The sequence below is a fragment of the Amblyomma americanum genome, chromosome 3 (genome assembly GCF_052857255.1).
Source record: "Amblyomma americanum isolate KBUSLIRL-KWMA chromosome 3, ASM5285725v1, whole genome shotgun sequence".
NCBI lineage: Eukaryota > Metazoa > Arthropoda > Arachnida > Ixodida > Ixodidae > Amblyomma > Amblyomma americanum.
In genome coordinates this window covers 95797936-95819426 of record NC_135499.1, presented here as the reverse complement: position 1 = coordinate 95819426, position 21491 = coordinate 95797936, and the positions used below count along the sequence as shown (strand labels likewise).

Genomic DNA, 21491 nt, shown 5'->3' with positions numbered 1-21491 from the left:
AGCCGAACCCAGCACCTCCAGCAGATGTCGCGTACGAAACCCGAAAAATTAGGCACCGCAGCGGTCATAAATAACGGCCGAGGAGAGAGCAGGAGCCGCGCACTTCCTCCTGCGAAATCTTCGTTGCCCTCTTCAGCGTTGGTGGCAATGTGGTTAAGCCGTGCCTTTTGGACAGAAAGCCCTAGCGATCCCATTAGGTACAAGTTCTGCACGCATCCGCTGTCACGAAAGGGCATCGACAAGAGTATACGCTTTATTTGGTCAGCTTGAATTGGCCCCCGGACACCCCCGGCCCACTGTGCTGCGAGTTTTTGATCGTGTTGGATCGGCATGGGCCGACATCGTCGGTGCTGTTAATGTTCGTGCACCCGTACGCACAGCAGTACCTCACGTTGGGTCGGGTGCTCAAAACTCAGCTGTCTCGTATTATGCGTGAGCGGTGTACACCGCGCGAGTAACAGCGCAACCTGGAAGCTCTCTCGAGTGGCTACAATTATCTCCGGCTCCTCAAAGTGACCCCTTATGGGCCGACACGGAGGAGCTCTTCCTTACCGCTGTTCTCTTTTATTTCACTCGTGCGGGACGCCGGAGATTTCAACGCAGCGCTTTCAATCAGTGATTGCGGCGGTGTTTTAGTCATAAACTAAAAATATGTTCGCAGAAATAATCAGCAATTAGTCAAATTAAAACCCTAGTGCGGTAGCAGATTTGAAAATCACTTCAGTGTCCTATAATGTAAACCATGCAAAAGCGCGCTATTCTTGTCAACACTATTTTTCAATCGAGAGTGAATAGCCACGAGGTATATGAATTGAACGTCTAACTTAATTGGTTCGTCCGGTTTAAAGTCCCAAAGCGCAATGGTCGAACCAGCGAACAGACGCAGGACAAGAACAAGGAGACAGACACACTATACCCCTGGGCTTACAACTGCTTTATTCCGAGGAATTCAGCCACATTCATATGAACACTTTCTGCGCAAGCGCACGCTTCGGGCAAGGTGAGGGAAACTTTAAGATTATAAGAATTGAAACTCCTTTTCAGTAATTATGACTGAAGGTTCGCTTACGCATATCTGCTTAATTTTACTGAATAAAAACGCTTCCAGCAGCTGGCGCTCATGTCTCGATTTCCCCCGACCGACAATACTGACCAGGTGAAACCGAGGTAAACAGTGGATGTCCTTGACATGCAAGGCTAAATTGCTCTCTGTGTCCGTGCCCAAAGTTGTTCGGTGCTTCATTACACGTTGATTTAGACACGCTCTAGTTTGCCCCAATATATATTTTGGCGCAGGACCATGGGTTCAAATAAATCACCCCCACAGCGCACGTGGTGAACTTCATCAGGTTGCCTTGTGATCCAAGCGCCAGTCTGGTGCTGGCCACCAAAGATTTGAGAGCACAAACCGGAGGGCTTTGGCAGGGCAGAAAACACCAAAGAGACGCCAAATTTTTGAGCCACTTTTTACAGCTCATGTGGCGTTTTGTGCTTGCAAAGCAGTCCTTCAATTTTCTTCGTGTCCTCTTCCACTGAGCATACGGGCTTTTCGGGACACTTTTTCATTATTTTCCCCAAGGTTTCACACAGCCAGCAAAACCGATGGAGGAAACACCGATGTTTTCTAGCGGTCTAGCCGGCTCCGCCAGACTTTGTCGCATTATATCCTGGCAGCTTTTCTTTAAACAACTAAATTCTCAAGTTAGTCATGCTTCGCTTTACGAACTTCGATTTCGCTGATTAGAACGGCAAAAACGCCTTGTTAGTTCTGCGTGCATATTTATAACACACGTGTCGATCCGGTACAAAAGTCGATTATAAATCTAGGAACATAATGGTCTTGTCACGGGAAGCAACTCAGCCTTGCATGTCAAGGGCTGCCACTTTTCCCCTCGGTTTAACCTGGTCAGTATTATCGGTCGGGGGAAATAAAGACGAGCGCGAGCTTCTGCAAGCTTGTTTAGTCAGTAAAAATAAGCAGATATACGTAAGCGACTCTTCACTCATAATCACTGAAAATGAGTTTCAATACTTATCACCGTAAAATTTCCCTCACCTTGTCCAAAGTGCGCGCTTGCGCAGGAAGTGTGTGTAAATGCGGCTGAATTCCTCGGAATAAATAAGTTGTAATTCCAGCGGTGTTGTGTTTGCGCCTCCTTGCTCTTGTCCGGCGTCTGTTTCGCTGGTTCCACCACTGCGCATTATGAACCAACCAGCCTAGCAATTTACTCTATCAAAGTCCCAAAGTGACTCAGGGTATGACGGATGCTGTAGGGGTGGGCTCCGAATAATTTGGACCACCTGGGGTTCTTTAACGTGCATTGACATCGAACTGTACACTTGCCTCGAGCATTACTCTCTGTATCATGGTGTATTGTCGGGAAAGTTCGTGAGACGATCTGTGGGAAAACAGCGCAAAAAACACAGGACTAAGAAAGTCAGACAGACTCGAGCGCTAACAACAGAGTGTACTTAGTGCCAGAGCGAAATTAATACATGGGGAAAAAATACTGATGCGCCGGCGCGGAAAAGGAAAAAATGAAAAACAAGAACTTGAAGGCAAGGGCACCAAGTACGTCAGCATTAGGCCTCCATCCATATGCGACTGCCCCGACTGGGATCGAGCCCGCGCCTTTCGGGTCAGCAGCCGAGCATCATAACCACTGAGCCAATGCGGCGGCGGAACACTTAAAGTAATGGGTACGTTCGAAGGAAACTGCGGCCCGAATGCTTTTCGAGCTATTTCGAGCTTTACTGCGATAAGGATAGCAGCTCTCTAGCAAAAAATAAATCACGTGTTCTTTTTTGTCACTTAATTGCAGAGAGCAGCGTGGCTTCACCCACAAAGCGATCACTAGAGGACCATGGCGAGCGAGACGGTAGTCGGCCGCTGCTCTCGGCTTTGTGCGGACGTGCCAAGCTTTCCGTTGGCGTTAACACAGATAAGTCCAGCTCTCTTGAGCATAACTCTTAATCGTAAGGCAATTGTAGAATACTGAAAGGTATATACTGTTATGAGCTGATTGTTGTGAATCGTCTAAATTTGAGGCTTAGCAAAATAATGCTTTTAAAGTTAGACATGCGGTCGCACGGTGCTTTTTTGGCAACAATGATGAGGCGATTATGCAATAGTGTAAGAAGCTGTTATGAACATACAGGTGAGCAATTCTTGCCGCCCAATCCGAAGAAAGATCTTAATGATGTTCGTCCTGCGCTCGCGTCAAATCAACGCTTCCAAAGAAAACCAGTGTCCTGTGCTACTATTGACATTGACAAATTGCAGAAAAGTACGAGCTCCATTGAAGGGACCTGCGGGTATATTTTTTGTCAGAGTGCTGTATTACTCATGCGATAAATTGCGTTAATCAACAAATTGCTGTTGAGAAAATGCGCATGTCTATAATTTCCAGGTATGAATAGGGCCGTGGCATGCTGTGACAAATCCCCGAAAGCAGAGAGGGTGCCCAAATATGTGCATTTCTTTCATGTATGCTGCAGTACATTGGTCGCGCAGTAACATTCTCACGGAGGCGCTGTGCTGCGACATTGTCACACGCAATGATAATGAAGAGTCTCCCACGTTTTTTTAGTGTCTTCATATTGAGCCTGCATATTGGGAGTGCAGTGATGGCGTAGATGTACAGCATCCACTTGGAATTGGTTCGAATCTCGCCGCCTGGCGTACAAACAGAAGCACCTCATGATGAGCACCTGGACTGCGTGGGCAACGCCGTGCAGTCGCTGTCAAAGAGGATGGTCGTAAAAGACTCTGGAGACGCTCCGAAAGCTCCTCTTTCCATGCGCACATAAGCGTCTATGGGAACGGGGTGCGCTGAGCTATATGCACGCAGCTTATAAGAATAATATATGGTTTTAGGGGAAGGAAATGGCGCAGTATCTGTCTCATATATCGTTGGACACCTGAACCACGCAGTAAGGGAAGGGATAAAGGCGGGAGTGGAAGAAGAAAGAGGAAAGAGGTGCCGTAGTGGAGGGCTCCGGAATATTTTCGACCACTTGGGGATTTTTAACGTGCACCGACATCGCACAGCACACGGGTGCCTTAGCGTTTTTCCTCCATAAAAACGCGGCCGCCAGGGTCAAGTTCGAACCCGGGAATTCCGGATCAGTAGCCGTCACCACACACAACCCAGCTGAAACGTGAACCCTAAGGCCTCGACCAGAAGCGGCGCAATTGTGACGCCACTGCTGCTTCAGACTGTCCCAGTCACCAGGCACGGCCCTAGCAACCGAAAAACGCAAGGCCCGCGTTAGTTCTCTCGTGTTGGCGTTGTGAAGAATGCGCACATCCAAACGCTATAGTATGTGAGGAGACACTGCAGCGACCGCAGCCCTTTGAAACGGAAGAATTGGGGCGATGGTCTAATATGTATACTGGCGAGGATGGCGGCGTCATTATGATAGCATCACACACTGTCCTCGAAACGAGACACAAAGACGCCGTCATGCAGGAGCTCATATGCGTCGTTTAGCATTAGTGCTCAGTGCTTTCTTTAAAATAAAGAGGGCTATGGTCAGCCGTTCTGACATGGACACCAAAGGGACCGAGTGATAAGCTGATACTTTAACCTCGCTGCTGAGTACTCACCATAATTGACGCTCGTACCTGTAATGATGTAATTAGCATATATAAGCTTCGCATTTCCAATCCCTGTAACTCAAAGCGATTATAATCGTTATGCACCCTGCGGTCGACACATTGCATCGAGTATTTAGGTAAACAACTATGCTTTTCGAAAGGAACTATCACGTCAGACGTTTTTTGTTGTTCCGCTTTAGTTGTCGAACGGCTGCGGCTAGAACTGACTGCAGAACGGGGTAATTCTCTACTAGAGAAGAACACCCCGAGTAAAATGAAAACGATTTTAATGCGAAATCTTTACTGACCGCAAACTTTTGGTTTCACTGTGGCGGTGCTCCGAGGAGGCACATGACGTCACAACTCGCGCCTCGCCGCGAATATTTCTTTCTCTCTCTCGATCTCTAGTCACTACTGCGCAGGCGCCACTAGTAGCACCGAGCCACAGGTGTTCCGCCGCTGCGCCTTTCCTCAAAATACGACTTTCAATTTTCAGTTTTCTCGTTCTTCTCTCCGGACCCCGCCGCGGTGGCTCAGTGGTTAGGGCGCTCGACTACTGATCCGGAGCTCCCGGGTTCGAACCCGACCGCGGCGGCTGCGTTTTTACGGAGGAAAAACGCTAAGGCGCCCGTCAGCTGTGCGATGTCAGTGCACGTTAAAGATCCCCAGGTGGTCGAAATTGTTCCGGAGCCCTCCACTACGGCACCTCATTCTTCCTTTCTTCTTTCACTCCCTCTCTTATCTCTTCCCTTAAGGCGCGGTTCAGGTGTCCAACGATATATGAGACAGATACTGCGCCATTTCCTTTCCCCCAAAACCAATTATTATTAATTATTAGTTCTTCTCTCCGGTGGTCGAAATTATTCCGGAGCCCTCCACTACGGCACCTTTCTTCTTTCACTCCCTCCCTTATCCCTTCCCTTACGGCGCGGTTCAGGTGTCCAAAGATATATGAGACAGATACCGCGCCATTTCCTTTCCCCCAAAACCAATTATTATTATTATTATTATTATATTATTATTATTATTATTATTATTATTATTATTATTATTATTATTATTATTATTATTATTATTATTATTATTATTATTATTATTATATTATTATTATTATTATTATTATTATTATTATTATTATTATTATTATTATTATTCACTCTCTATTTCCTATATCCCTTCCTTTACGACGCGGTTGGGTGTCCACCGAGATATGTGAGACTGTTACTGTGCAATTTCTTTTCCTCAAAAGAAACAAAAACAAGTGAGCCGACAGCGTTCATAAAGTTCATTGGCGTCGACAACTTTGCAAATGCTATTTATTTTCATGAAGGAAAGGTGCACAACCAGCTCCCTGGGTCAGTGGAGACGTCAATCTCGCTTTCATGTACATGGCGTTGGTGTCCAACTGCAAAATCCTGCTTTGATTGCGTTCCACACACTGGATAGGCAGCGCGCCCTCCCTGCCAACCTTTGAGGCGGCATGCAGTTAATGGTTAATCGCGAGAGATTGATCACCAAATGGATGCTGCGGTCTAGCTATTGCTGCAGTGCCGCTTATCCACCACAACGCTGGCAGCGCTAATGCATTCGGGGCACATCTCTCTCTCACCACCGCCACATGTATCAAAGCACGAATGAGGCGTCCGCATATCTAGGGAGCCAGTTATACACCCTTCCTTTGCTTAAACTCATCGCCGTCTACACATTGTCAACGCACGCCAACGCCAATGAACACAGTGAACGCCGATATCTTTCGCTTTGTATATCCTATAAATGAAAGACTAAGAGAAGAAAGGAAAGAAAGAGGTGACATGGTGGAGGGCTCCGGAATAATTCCGACCACCTGGGGATCTTTAACGTGCCCTGACATCGCAGAGCACGAGGGCGCCTTTGCGTTTTGCCTCCAGTGCAACTCGGCGCGACGGTCACGTTCCTATCCAGGTACTCCGACTCAATAGCCGAGGACCCCAACCACTGAGCCACCCCGGGGGGTATACCCCGAGTTCACTCAAAGATTTCTTTAGCATGATAGAGAGATGTGGTGATAATAATAATAATTGGTTTTTTGGGGAAAGGAAATGGCGCAGTATCTGTCTCATATATCGTTGGACACCTGAACTGCGCCGTAAGGGAAGGGATAAGAGAGATGTGGTGGCGACAAGCATTTGTTCATCTATATGTACAGAGAGGTGCTCGAGGAGAGACCCCTAGTGGGATTCGCCCTCTTACAATAGAAGGCGGAGTCCCTCATTCCGGGACCCCATTGGTCTTGACCGCTGCGCAGGTCGGCCGAACCAGGGCCTGTTGAGCCGATAGTTCCTGGCAGCCTAGCAGAGCCGCCTCCAACACCTCTCGGGTACGGGAAGGGGAGATAGGAGGGAGAGAAGGTTTCGGGTGCATGCCCAAACCACGTGAAAGGTGTCGGCCCGGTACTGCACTGCCTCCCGGATCGGCCCGGGGCATATTAGCGCTACGCGTCTTTTCTTTCAATCTTTGCTCTCCTATCCTTTACCCCTAATACTTTCAGCACGCGGCAGCGAGCGTGGCTCGACTTGAGCCAGTAGGCAGGCCCGTGCTCTTTCCTCTTCCTTCTTCCTGTCAGAAACATGAGTCAGTAAGTCAGTAGGCGGTCAAAACAAGAATCAAAGTGTATGAGAACCGCCGTGCAGAGCAGGGTGTATGTAAACAGCCTAAGGAGAGTTCGTTCGCCAGCTTTACCCAGTCCCTTCATAGGAAGCGGGTAGTGTCGGTGTTTGACACTATAGTGCTCAGTAATGTCTTTAAAAGAAAGAAGAGGGCTGTGTCTGGGTTAAGGTCCTCCCAAGGAATTCATGGTGCCCGGTAAGTGAGTGCGCGGGCTGCCTCATGGAAGGCTTCGTTACCTGGCATGCCTTTTGTGGCCGGGGACCCATATGATTGAGCGATGAGTTGGATCGCAGTCGCGAGTACTGTGGTGAAGAATTTGGTGAGCAAGTGGAGTGGTCCAGTTGAACTCAAAGTTAAGACATTCCGGGAGAGTCTGTGGGGATGAATTTAGAGTCGCGATGGGAGGCTGCGAGGGCGATCGCTACATTTTCCGCATGAGTTGAGAGAAACAACGTTAATAAAGCAACAGTCAATGAACACCAGGAGAGAGGTTCATCTCCCGCGTCGCCCCTAGCCTTCGGCCGCAATCCCTTGGAACACACCAGCATCAGCAGAAGGGCTTGGCTGATGTCCTGCTGGACGTTATGGTCTGGGATGCAGAGCAAAGCCTCCCAATTAGGTGCAATAGCTGGCACACTCTAGAATCCTATAGTCCGACATGTCGACACTATTTGGACCAAAGTTGCGGCCTCGTCGCAGTTTTCGCTGTCATTTAAAGACTTCAGGGTGCCACTTGCTGTATATCACTGGGTTGGGAAAAACCCCCGTCGGTAATTTCCTTCCCGAACTCAAAGAATAGCCGGCGAAGCTCCTACGGACAGCAGTGTGCTGAGAGCGTTCATTAGTTTTTGTTTTGAAGCGAAAAGCTGCACTACGCCATATTTCCGAGCCGTCAGCGGGGCTGCAAGTTTGACCTGGAATGTAGCTAGAGGTCAAACCAGGAAATGACGCCTGTCTCACTTATCTCAGTGGACACGCCAACCGGGCCCGTAAGGAAAGGAATATAAAATAAAAATTGGTTTAAGGAACGGAAATTACGCCTGTCTCACATATTTCGGTGAGGCCAAGAAGGGATGGGCAGAGGAGACGGAAGAGGAGAAAATGAAAATTGGTATTGGCTACGTGTGGCCCGGAGAACGACGGGAGAATCACGCAATCGCGACGAGTGATGTTTGTGACGGATGCGGTGCAATGGAAACACTGGCGCACCTGCTGCTTTGCGGTGCCGCGTTCGCCGAAGCTCGTCGCAATATGCTTGGGGCCTATAGGGCGCAGGGCATACCACCAGACTCCCTCAAGACGCTGTTGTGGCCGCAGGGCAGTGCGCGGACCCGGGAGCAAATCATGGTGAGCCTCTGTGCTTTCCTTGAACAGACGGGCTTGACGTCCCGTCTGTTCTCCGCCAGGTAGTTCCACGCAGTGACCGAACGCTCCGCGAGAGCTGCCTTTGTACAAGTAACAACTGGGCGCCCCCGTTCAGTTGTAGTCGACATGGCGCTGTGCGTGTGTGTTTTTATTACTCCATCATCAACTAATCACGCCCACAACCTGTATATATTTCTTATTGTGTAAAGGTTTTGTGTATATTATCTCTCCCCTATCCTCTCTGACGTGCGTGTGGTCTTTCAGGCCCGTCAACGAAAGCAGCAACCCGACCCACGCATCGCAGGGGGTGAGCGCATCGACATCATCACCGGCTGTCGCGCACTTACCCGGTCGCAACGTGCAACGATCTCCGAAAGCAGCACCCCGACCCAGGCATCATAGGAGCTGAGGGCATCGACAGCATCAGCGGCTGTCGCACACTTATGCTGCAGCCACGTGCAATGATCCCCTCTTCCTGTCCTTTCATCTCTTTAATTTCATTTCTCCACTCTGCCGGCTATCCTTTCATTTCATTTCTCCATTCTGCCTGCTATCCTTTATTTCCACTGCCCCAGTATCGATGGCAGATGCCGGTGCTAGCAAGAACTCTTTTCCTTCCTTTTTATTATTATTTTAATAAAACCACTTAATACTAGTAATAAATAAATCGGTTTTGGGGGTAAAGAAATAATGAAGGATCTGTCTCGCATAAAGGCTGACACCTGAACCGCGCCGTAAGAGAAGGGATAAAGGAGAGATTGAAAGAAGAAAGGAAGAAAGAGGTGACTTAGCGGGGGGGGGGAGGGGGAGGGCTCCGGAACAATTTCGGCCACCTGGAGATCTTTAGCGTGCACTGACATCGCACAGCAAACAGGCGCCTTATCCTTTCGCCTCCATCTAAATGCAGCCGAAGCGGTGGGGTTCAAAACGGGGAACTCCGGATCAGTAATAATATTAATTGGTTATTGGGGAAAGGAAATGGCGCAGTATCTGTTTCGTATATCGCTGGACACCTGAATAGCGCCGTACAGGAGTTGATAAAGGAGGGAGTGAAAGAGAAAAGGAAGAAAGAGGTGCCGTAGTGGAGGACAGCGGAATATTTTCGACCACCTGAGGATGGATACATAGATAGATAAAGAGGAGGAGGGAAAGACAGGAATGCCAACCAGAAACGGGTTCCGGTTGGCCACCCTGCACTGGGGAAGAGGGATTAGGGGCTAAAAGGAGGAAGAGAGAAGGCGAAAAAGGCATAACACACACACAAACGCACAACGCTGTCAATTTGTCACTCAAGCTAGTCGCTCTGAAGTAGGCAAAGAGTGCCTTGTATGCCTTGAGGGCCATCGAGTGCTGTGGCCACAGACAGAGGATCTTTTGCTCTGTTAATGGGCGAGGATCGAGGCGGTCCAGGGCACAACACAGTGTCTTGCACTCGCAAATGCAGGGCACTCACAGAGAAGATGAGCGATGGTCTCCTCACAGCCGCAGCTTTCACAGGCAGGACTGTCGGCCATCCCCATCCGGAAAGCACAGTGGTTGGTAAAAGCAACGCCGATCCATAAACGGCATAACAATGTTGCATTGCGACGTGCTAAGTTACGTGGAAGACGAAGGGGCAGTCCAGGTTCCAGTGCCTTGAGGCGGAGGTTGCAAAACTCTCCCGTGTTCCACGCTAAAAGTGTGAGCTCCAGCGCCAAAGGGCGAAGCCACACACGCTGCGTCAGGTCTTGATAATGGGATCCTCACTGGACGTCCGTCGTTGTGAGCCGAAAGCGCAGCCGCATCGGCGTGGTGATTATCGTTAATACCACAGTGTCCTGGCAGCCATTGAAAGATGATATCATGACCTTTAGAAACGGTGCCGTAGTTCAGTACACGGATCTCAGCAACAAGTTGTTCCTGAGACCCGCGGCGTAGCGCAGCTTGCAGGGCTTGAAGGGCTGCTTTAGAGTCGGTGAAAACCGTCCAGTCATGAGGAGGTTCCTGACTGATGAACTCTACCGCAGCCCGTAAGGCTGCGAGTTCCGCACCAGTTGAAGATGTTGGATAGGTCGTCTTATCTTTCATGAAGATGGATCTGGCCGGTATCACCACCGACCCCGCAGAACTGGTCTAGTGAACTGATCCATCTGTGTAAACATGTATGCGGTGACTGTGGTAAGAATGCAGGTGATTCAATGTCAGTTGATTGAGAGCGGGTAGTGATACACCAGCTTTCTTCGTAATTCAGGAATACAGAGGTGAACCCGAGGTTCATGAAGACTCCATAAGGGTGAGCACTGTCTTGACGCAGGGGTGAACTCCGATGGAAGATATGCGCGATGAGCTTCAATGACTTTGGCGAATGCAGCACGCGGCCTAATTATTAGGAGTACTGCGAGGTGATGACAGGGAACCAGTGTGAGATGCCGAATATGTGTTTTCATGGTGTCAACAGCAATGTATGTAGTAACAGGATGTTCCTGGACAACGAGAACAGTTGCTGCTGTTGATGCACATTTAGGCAGTTCAAGGCAAATACGGAGAGCTTGCGCTTGCACACTTTGAAGAGTCTTGATATTTGTATTTCTAATGGAACTGAATATCGGAAGACTGTACCGCATGTAGCCCAGAAATAGGAAACGGTACAGTTGCAGCATAGAGCGCATTGATGCGCCCCAGGACTTTCCCCCGAGAAAGGAGAGGACGTGGACAATCGCAATTAGTCTCTTTCTCATGTCGTAGACTTGTGGACTCCACGAGAGGTTCCTGTCGATGACAACAAAAGTAACCTGTGGCTTCAATCATAGGGAATGGATTCATCATTAATGCGAATGGTGTAGCGTGACATTATTTTGCGTGTGAACGCCACAAGGGAACACTTTTCGGTCGAAATGTTCAGGCCCAGCAAGCAAAGATAAGATGTCAATATCGATGCCGCCTTTTGAAGTATTGCACGAACTTGAGGACGGGTCACCCCTGATGCCCAAATACAGATGTCGTCTGCATATACCGAGATCTGAGCAGATTGTGGCAATACGTCGACCAGGCCGATGAGAGCAAGGTTGAAGAGAACTGGGCTCAGCACTCTACCCTGAGGGACTCCACGCGAATTTCGGTGTAAGGACGTTGGGGATGGATAGATGGAAACAACTTTTATTAGATGACAAAAAAAATCTTCCAGGATGGGCCCCTACTAGTCCACGAGTCTGTCTGTCTGTTATTGCCAGGAAAAAAAGAAAGTGCACAGGCCTGCTCACTGGCTCAAGCCGAGCCACAATCGCTACCACGTGCCGATAGAAGGAGAGTTGTAAGAGGGGATAGAAAGACAGGATAACAATGGCGCTAAAGACAAGGCCGATCCCGGAGGTAGTGCAATACCAGGCCAACCGGTGGCGGGAGTCAAGCATCCTTCAAACTCCCCGCCACATTTCCAAAAATAAGTCCAACTTGGACCCGTAACAGATACTCCACTGGAAGCACATGAAGACCGATCCACTAGCCATTTCTAGCTGGCGGGCTGAGCGGTCAGTAGAACAGCCTCCCGGGATGAATGTGTGGGATTGGGGATGAGGGGTACTGCTTCTGGGCAAGGATATTCCCAAAGGTAGTAAAAAAATGTGGATTTGGACACTCCCCAGGTGTTGCAATCAGGAGGAATGGTGGGGTGAAAGCATGAGAGACGGTAGGGTGAAATAAAGCATCTCGTCTATAATTGTCGCCATGTGGCACTGGATAAGGGCGAAGAGGTACTGTGGTGGTAATGTTATGCGGCTGAGTGTGTAAAAGGCGATGATTTGATATGCGTAAAGGACCGATGAGGCCTCTTGCACAGGGATCGGTGCCGGGCTGTCCGAGGTCCGGAAGGAGAGCTCGGGCCAGCGCATGAATGCGCTCATTACCGGGGATCGAGTCATGCCCAGGGATCCACGACACAGTAACCGTTCGGTCGACACAGATGGCTGTGGCAAGAATACGGTATGTGGCCGGCGTCGCCACGCACTTTAGGTAGTGGCGGTATGCGGCCGGGGAATCTGTGCAAATTTCGGCTATGTTTTTATCAATGGCGACTGGGCCAGCGCAATTTCGATGGCGGCTCCTTCCGCATCTGCAGGTGAATTAGTTCGGATAGTGGCAGCGGCTCCCACTGTGCCGTCTTCATAGGCTGCGACTGCCGTGAAAAATCCTACTTTAGAGTTTTCTGCCGCCTTGACATAAAGGATATCCAAGCGGTTGCTGTATGTTGTTGCGTAATAGCTCGTTCAAGCCTGCCTGATAGAGGCTAGCACTCATATTGCGCGGTAGGGGCTTCTGATATATGTCATATCCTGCGTGCGCAGAGAAGTCATGCAAGGTGTAGAACTTGCTGGGGTGGAAATGGGTGGATTGAGACGGAGCTGTCGCAGTAGGCGTTGTCCTATTTCAGTGCGATTTAGGCGGACTAATTAGATGGTGCGTTGAGCCTTTATTAATTCGATCACGGTATTCTGGGTGCCAGTGGCCTGGAGACGTTTCGTGCCAACTGACCGTAGAAAACGTAAGGCGGAGGTGACAGCCGTGCCTACTAGAATGTCTGCCTGTTGTATTTGGCGCTGAGGAAGCATGTGGTATGGGAGATGGTACGTGTGTGCGGCTAATGATTAAAGCATTTCTCATATTGAGGGTCCCGTGTTCAGATACCTTATGATTGCGTGCTGCCACCCGCCTGGTTAGTGCACCGACCTGTTTAGTCTGTCTTTGCAAGAGCTGAAGGGTGGCGATTGCATCTAGTGTGATGTTAATGAGAAGGCAGATAATCTTCACCTGAGACACAATGGGCAATGAATTCCCGTACATGCTCAGTTCAATGGGGGGGGGGGGGGATTCACATAGAGGGGCTTCAGCTGCAAGAGTTCTGATGTATTTAGAGAGCAACGAAGGCCTGTGTTTGCTAAACGAGTGGTGGTGATGTCTATGGCAGACTGCAGGATGTCCTGGGCTGTTCAAAGGGATCTTCGCGTTGTTCATAGGGTTATATCATCTGCATATATGGCTGTGTGGAGCCCTGGGATAGCAGCAAGGGCCTTTGCCAGTGGCGCTAGGATAATGTTAAAAAGTAAGGGTTATAGGACCGCCACTGGTGGAGTTCCCCGTAAGGCAGGAGGAAAGCTTGGGAGTCGACATCCCCAAGGTGGAGTTCTGCCGTGTGTCGCTGAAGGAAGGCCCGAGCATATTGCCATATGCGGGTGCCGCAGCCCGTGGAGGCTAATTGTGTCGAAAGCCTAATGAATATCCAAAGCCAGTATGGTTCTTGTAGCGGCTGTATGGCGCTTAGTGTAAGACTCTTTAAGGGCGAGGAGCACGTCTTGCACCGAGATGTTTGGACGGAAGCCAAGTTGAATGTTGGAGAGAAAGCCTGCTGCTTATAGGAATTGTTGTAAGCGATTGAGAATGACATGCTCGAAGAGCTTGCCAAGGAGATGGGGCTCAAATTTTGAATCTTTTACGTGCACTGACATCGCACAGCACACGGGCGCCTTAGTGTTTCGTCTCCATCGACACGCAGCCGCCGCGGTCGGGTTCGTACCCAGGAACTCCGGATTAGTAGCCGAACGCTCTAAACACTGAGTCACCGCGGCGGGTAAGAGGAGCGTGCAGTGGGACTGCACAAGCGACGGAAGAATAACTCCGACCGAACGCAGCAACTGGTGAGCCAGCCTTCTGTTTAAACAGATTGTGAGACGTCTTCGTCGGTGGGAGTTCAAACTGAGACTGATCACCCAAAGACAAACGCCTGGCCGATCGATAAAGAACAACATCCTGCCGCAGCCGTGCGCCGAGAAGCCGAGATAATAATAATAATGATAGCAATAATAATAATAATAATAATAATAATAATAATAATAATAATAATAATAATAATAATAATAATAATAATAATAATAATAATAACAATAATAATAATAATAATAATAATAATAATAATAATAATAATAATTGGTTTTGGGGGGAAAGTAAATGGCGCAGTATCAGTCTCATATCGTTGAACACATGAACCGCGCCGTAAGGGAAGAGATAAAGAAGGGAGTTAAATAAGAATAGAAAGAGGTGCCGTATTGGTGGGCTCCGGGATAATTTCGACCTCCTGGGGATCTTTAACGTGCACTGACATTGCACAGCACACGGGCGCCTTAGCGTTTTGCCTCCATAAAAAGGCAGCCACCGCGGTAGGGTTCGAAACCGGGGGCTCCGGATCAGTAGCCGAGTGCTCTAACCACTGAACCACCACGGCGGGTGAGAAGCCAAGATGAAACTGCATAATGAGGTCAAGAAGAGACGGGCAGAGGAGGCGGACAGTTCAGCCACAGTCTCGACGCCTGCCCGTCGACTTCGCACTATCTAGGAAAGCTCCCTCCATGCCGCTGACCAAACCGTTCGACACATCCGCGTTCTTGAGAAGCATGTAGGGTTTGTCAAGACAGAGCGTAGCCCATGACAGTAGCTGTTATGGTCGCGAAGTTTATGTCGTTGCGAAGAAACCAAGATGTTTAAAGAATAAAAAGATTCCTACTTCTGTGTGTGTGGCACTATGGCTAACTATGAAAACCGCCAGTCGTCGCTCGACCATAAATGTAGCCAGGGAGATTAAGCTTTTCGCTTTCGACCAGAGTAAACCAGAGCTAAACCACCATCAATTTTTTTTCGAGGAAAGGAGGAAAGGAAAACGGCAGAATAACTGTCTCGCATATCTAGGTGGACACCCGAATCGTGTCGTAAGGGCAGGAGGGTAAATGGGAATGAAATAAGAAAATAGGAGTAGAGGTCTCCTGAATTATTTTGACCACCTGGCGTTCTTTAATCTGCGCTGACATCTCACAGCACACCGGCGCCTTTGCGTTTTCCGGACCCCGTATAGTATCTGTTACGGGTCCAATTGGACTTATTTTTGGAAATTTGGCGGAGAGTTAGAAGGATGCTTTACTCCCGCCACCGGTTGGCCCGGTATTGCACTGCCTCCGGGATCGGCCTTGTCTTTAGCGCGTCTTTACTATCCTGTCTTTCTATCCCATCTTTCAACTCTCCTACTATCTGCACGTGGTAGCGATTGTGGCTTGGCTTGAGCCAGTGAGCAGGCCTGTGCACTTTCCTTTTCTTTCGTCCTGGCAACAACTTCTCTCTCTCTCTCTCGTTTTGCCCCCATAAAAACACGGCCGCCGCGGCTGGGGTCGAACACGGGTACTTCGGATCAGTAGCCGAGTGCCCTAATCACTGAGCTACCGCGGCGGGTTAGCGATCATACCCCGCCGGTCCAGACACACCCGTTCAGCGGGCTAATGCGTCTACCTTACCGTCGTCTTGTTCGCGGCGCCGTTCAGGAAAAAAATTGCTGGTGGTTTAGCTCTAGTTAACCCTGGTCGAAAACAAAAAGCTGCATCTCCCCGGCTACGCTTGTGGTCGAGTTACTGGCGGTTTCCACAGATAGCGATATTGACACGTACACAGTAGAAGGCATTATTTTATTTGTTGAACAACTTCCTTTCTTCATAGCTTCACGGCGCGCTGGTGCAGCAGGATCTCCGTTTTCTTCCATCGTCCCAGGAATGTGGCAATGAGCGCGCACACACGCGCTTATAACGCGCTTATATACCCCTCGATTTCTTGCCTCTCCTCTTTAATATGGCTTCAGCTACTGCAGCTATACCAGCGGCAATTACACCATCTCGACTTAGACCTTTGACCTTATGGACCACCGTTTTGTCGAACCTTACTACCACCAGATATGCTTGGGTTTGACCTCTAGCTACATTCAAATTCGAACTTGCGGCCCCGCTGACGGCTCCAAAAGCTGGCGTAGAGGAGCTTTGCACTTAGAAAAATTCAGGGGAAGGTGCACTTTGTTGACCTGAAGTGCGGTGAAGCAAAAGCCTTTAACGTAGTGTTGCTGCTTGTATCGCTGATGTGTGGTGAAGATGTTGATTAAAGACTACAAATAGCGTTTAGGCGGCATCCTTCCCCATCGGCGTTCAGGAGGCGTCTCGATTGTGACGCGACAGCCTGTTGCAGCGTTCCCACGGGGTCCACGGAACGCCATCGCACGTTCACCGCGACGACTTCGCCATTGGACAATTTAAGGAAATGAAGTGACGTGTGTCTCACATGTCTCGGTGGACACCCGAGCCGCGCCGTAAGGGAAGAATATAATTGTAATTGGTTTTTGGGGAAAGAAAATGCGCAGTATCTGTTTCATATATGGTTGGACACCTGAACCGCGCCGTAAGGGAAGACATAAATGAGGGAGTGAATGAAGAAGGGAAGAGACAGGTGCCGTCGTGAAGGGCTCCGGTATAATTTCGACCGCCTGGGACCCGTAACAGCTGCTCCCTTGCAACAGCACAGCCAGCAACACGGAACCTTCCTGGGCTCGTCCACGACGGCGGAGTTGACGGGGATCCGGCTCGGGCTGGGCCTGCTGCTCACCCTCGGCCCTCCGCCGCCGAGGAGTGCTCTGCTGTGCGACTCCCATGCTGCCCTCAGGCGCCTGCAATCTAACGGCCGCGGTACCCCACTAGTGCGGGAAATTCGCTCGCGTATCGAGCGCCTCGCGCAGAGAGGATGTGCCGGGCGTGCACAGTGGGTGCCCGGTCACTGCGGCATCGCCGGCAACGAATAAGCTGACGACCTCGCGACCGCTGCACATGAACTGCCTGCCAGCAATCTGCCCCTTGCGCTAGAGGACGTGCGTGCGGCCATCCACGACCATCTCCGAAAGCAGCACCGACCAACGCATCGCAAGAGGCGAGCGCATCGACAGTGTCACCGGCTGTCGCGCACGTACACGGTCGCAACGTGTAATGAATCTCCGCGCGCGCATTGGCTGCGTGTGGCCCGGGGAACGACGGGAGCGTCACAGAATCGCGACAAGTGATGTGTGTGACGGATGCGGTGCAGTGGAAACACTAAAACAGCTGCTCCTTCACTGTGCCACGTTCGCCGATGCTCGTCGCGATATGCTTACGGCCTATAGGGCGCTGGGCATACTACCAGACTCCATCAAGACACTAGTGTGGTCGCAGGGCAGTGCGCGCATTCGTGAGCGAACCATGGTGAGCCTCTGTGCATTATTCGAACACACGGGCTTGACGTCCCGTCAGTTCTCCGTCAGGTAGTTACACGCAGTGACCGAACGCTCCGCGAGTTCTACCTTGAGCGATTAATAACTGGACGCCCCACTCCAGTTGTAGCCAACAGAAGTGCTGTGCGCGTGTGTTTTACTTCCTCTAGCATGAACTAATCACGTGCACAACCTGGACACAATTCTTATTGTGTAAATAGTTTGTATATATTACATCTCCCCCTATCGTCTCTTCCTGTCCCCTCATCTCTTTCGTTTCATTTCTCCATTCTGCCTGCTATCCTTTATTTCCGCTGCCCCAGCACAGGTGCTTCAGTATTGCAGGTGCTTCAGTACTGATGGCAGATGCCGGGGCTACCAAAAATCTTTTCCTTCATTTTTGCTATTATTTTATTAAAAACCACTACCGCCACATGGGGATCTTTAACGCGCACTGACATCGCACAGCACACGGGCGCCTTAGCGTTTTGCCTCCTTAAGGGAAGGAAAATGATATAAAATTTGTTTTAGGGATAGGAAATGTCCCCTGTATCACATATCTTGGTGGACATCTGAACCATGTTTGACTTCACAGCTATAGTTTGACAGATTTCGCTGGACGGACGGACTGACAACGATGACCCATTAAAGGCTTTCGCCTTAATATATTTATCGCATCAGCAGGAACACATCTGTGCTATGACATGTGCATGTGTTAAGGCACTCGGCTATTGAGACGGAATTTACGGGTTCGAACGCTGCCGCGGAGGCCACATTTGGGGAAGTTGGTGGTGATTATAACTATTGCCACGAAGTGGAAGGGATTAGTTGGGGCTGGGGAGAGCCTAGTGTGCCATCTCGTTGGGGGCGACGTCTTGAGCTCGTGTGATGAGGGCCAGCTACGTTGTTTTTCTTGAACTGGCCAAGAGCTTGTCTCATTCTTCCACTGACGGAGCTGGCAAGAGTGTCGTCGCTGGGGGGTTTGCGAGCGCGTTTCCATAATATATGGTCTTGGGTGGCGTGCGTCCAATCACCGCAGTGCGGGCATGCAGATGCATATTCACCGTTTGTGATTAAACATAATCGGTAGGAGCTAAAAATGACCTTTGTTTGTAGGCGTCTGCGTGTCGTGGCTTGCGCACTGTGAGGGGTAAGGGCAGGATAAGTGCATCTTAGCTGGGTATAGAAGTTTGTAATCTCCTCTATACGAGCGATGCGCCTAGTCGGGGGCGTCCGTTCCCGAGAGGTCTCCCGTGCCCCGGTTGGTTAAACCTCGGTCTAGACGGTCAGCCCCCTCGTTTCCGGACTTAACCGCGTGAGCAGGAACCCATACGCTAGTGATGATGGGATCGAGAGTTCGGTTGCACAGAATTTGCATTGCGAGTGCACTTGCCGAATTTATGGCGAAATTTTGAATGCGCTTCTAGAGTCGCTTAGAACAGATTTGGTTCTGGCATCCGCGATGGCCAGTGCGATAGCTACTTCCTCGACCTCGCGTATAGAGCTAGCGTGAAAGGTTGCGGCGTTAACGAGGGCAGACTTTGTAGTGGCCATACACGCCACCTGTGTTCCGTCTTTGATGTGTTCAGCTGGATCCACGTAGACAGCTCGCGGTTCGTTCTCGTACTGTTTCTCAAGGGCCTGCACCCTTGCTTTCCTTCAAGCGTCGTTTCATCCAGGCAGCATGTTCTTGGCTACTGGTTTAACAACTAGTCTACTAGTAATGTCGACTGATAAATGTGATGTTGCACTACCTCCTCAGAGGGCAGGTTGTAGGGTTTGTCGAGAATTAAGCGTCCCGCAATAGTGCGTGACAAGCGGGTCACTTGTGCCGTCTTATGGGCTTCGATTAGCTCAGTGAGCATGTTAAAAATACCCGATACCTGATTTCATATCTTCTTCGGGTCCTTGGACTGAAGATATTAATTCTATTTTTGGATTATGGCGGAGTACCTGAAGCACTCTGGCATGGGTCGGTCGGGTATTGCACTGCCTCCGGGATCGGCCCGGGGCATAATAGCGCGCGCCTTTTCTTTCCATCTTTGCTCTCCTATCCCTTCACTGTCCTACTTTCAGCACGCGGCAGTGAGCGTGGTTGGGCGTGAGCCAGTAGGCAGCCCCGTGCACTTTCCTTTTCTTTCTTCCTATCAGCAACAACAGCAACAGCATTCCCAACTGCAGCAGTGTACGCAGGCCACTGCTGAAGGCGCGCCGACGCTGAAGCCAGGAGCGCCTTCAGCAGTGGCCTGCGTACAGCTGTACCGTTCTCTATAGTGGACACAACTCGTCTCCTTTCGGAATTGATGAGGAGGGCGACGGCTATGTACTGGGCCCTGCCAGACACCCGCCACATCCGCCTTAAACGGCTAGATCCGACGATGACCTTTTCAGTTCCTCGCGGAATACCTCGCTCTATTGCATGCGTTATCCGTAGACTACGTTTAAACGTGGCATTCACGCGCAAATACTTGCACTTAATAGGACAAGCGGACTCCCCGGAATGTACCACATGTGGCGTGCTAGAGACTACAGAACATGTTTTAAATGCGTGTCCAGCGTATGCACGCGAAAGACTCATACTCGCATCTGCTCTGAAGCCTATGGACACATCGCTCCTGTCTGAGGATTTGATCCTCGGCGCTTGGCGAGATAGTTTAAGAACTGTAAAGGCAACGCGAGCGCTCTCACGCTTTTTGAGCGACACGGACCTTGTCTCGCGTTTGTGATGTCAGAAAGTGTGCCTTTTTTTAAGTAGTTTTTCATCTGCCTCCTCCCATCATCATCGTCCCCCATCTTGACCTTCTTTTATCTCTTCTTCCCGTCCCCCAGAGCAGATTAGCAGGCCAGGTATTTCTTTTCAGGCCAACCTCTCTGCCTTTCCTATCAATAAACCCTCTCTCTCTCTCTCTGAGTTGGCGCGTGCCCGCAGGCCAACGGCAGCCTTGTATGATGTTCTCATGATGCTAATTAGCGCCTCTTCGTCCCTGCGACGCAGGTGATAGTACGCGCAAGAGTACGTCATTCGATTTATCAGGAATGATTGCATTTTCCTGCATAGGTCGGGTTCTCTCATGCCCCTGCGACGGGTGCCAATGCGCCTGACCATCCCACCTATCTGGTGCGCCATGGTGTGTAGCGGCGGATCGATTTCGTGTCGAGAGTTTTATTCTGAATAAACATGCCAAGAACCCTGATCGTGGCTATCGGGGGTATTGGATGGCAGTCGATGTGCAACTGGACGGGTTGCCGAAGGTCGGACGCTGCCTGTGAGGCTTCTTTGTTCCAGATAACTAAGAGTACCGATTTAGGCGGAGAACACAAAAGACCGTTCCTCTGCACGAAAGAGTGTACCGTGTCGATAGCTCGTTTCACTGACTCTGCAATCTGTCCATCGGATACGGAGTTGGTTCATCGGGTGATGTCGTCGGTGCATATAGAATGATGCATATGTGGGATCGCATCCAACACACGCGGGAGGCCAATCATAGTATTGTTGAAAGAAAAGCGCCTTGCGGGGTTCCTCTGGTGCCTAGTGTAATTTTGTCGCTACTCTTGTCTCCGAAATGCAGCGTAGCCATGCGCTCGCTCAGGAAGGTGGCGATGTAGTCTTATCGTTTCCCTTACTTCAACAGTCACAGGTGAAAAACGAGGAGGAGAAGGACTTTAATGGAACAGGAGAGTCTGCCTGGCATGCTACTCCAGGTGAGGGTGAAAGAAGAGAAGAGTAGAGAAGAGGAACAGAAAAGGAAAAGAGAAAAAGGGTGAATGGTGAAATCGAGCACACTCATGCACTCAAAAACACACATACAC

The 21491-nt window shown here is 50.0% G+C and overlaps 3 pseudogenes; 1 reads left to right on the top strand and 2 right to left on the bottom strand.

Moving 5' to 3' along the window:
- LOC144123896 (uncharacterized) overlaps positions 1-21491 on the bottom strand; it is a 121250-nt pseudogene that overhangs the window by 59705 nt on the left and 40054 nt on the right.
- Positions 11938-12096, bottom strand: LOC144126507 (U2 spliceosomal RNA; annotated as a pseudogene).
- LOC144126411 (U2 spliceosomal RNA) lies at positions 15467-15605 on the top strand (annotated as a pseudogene).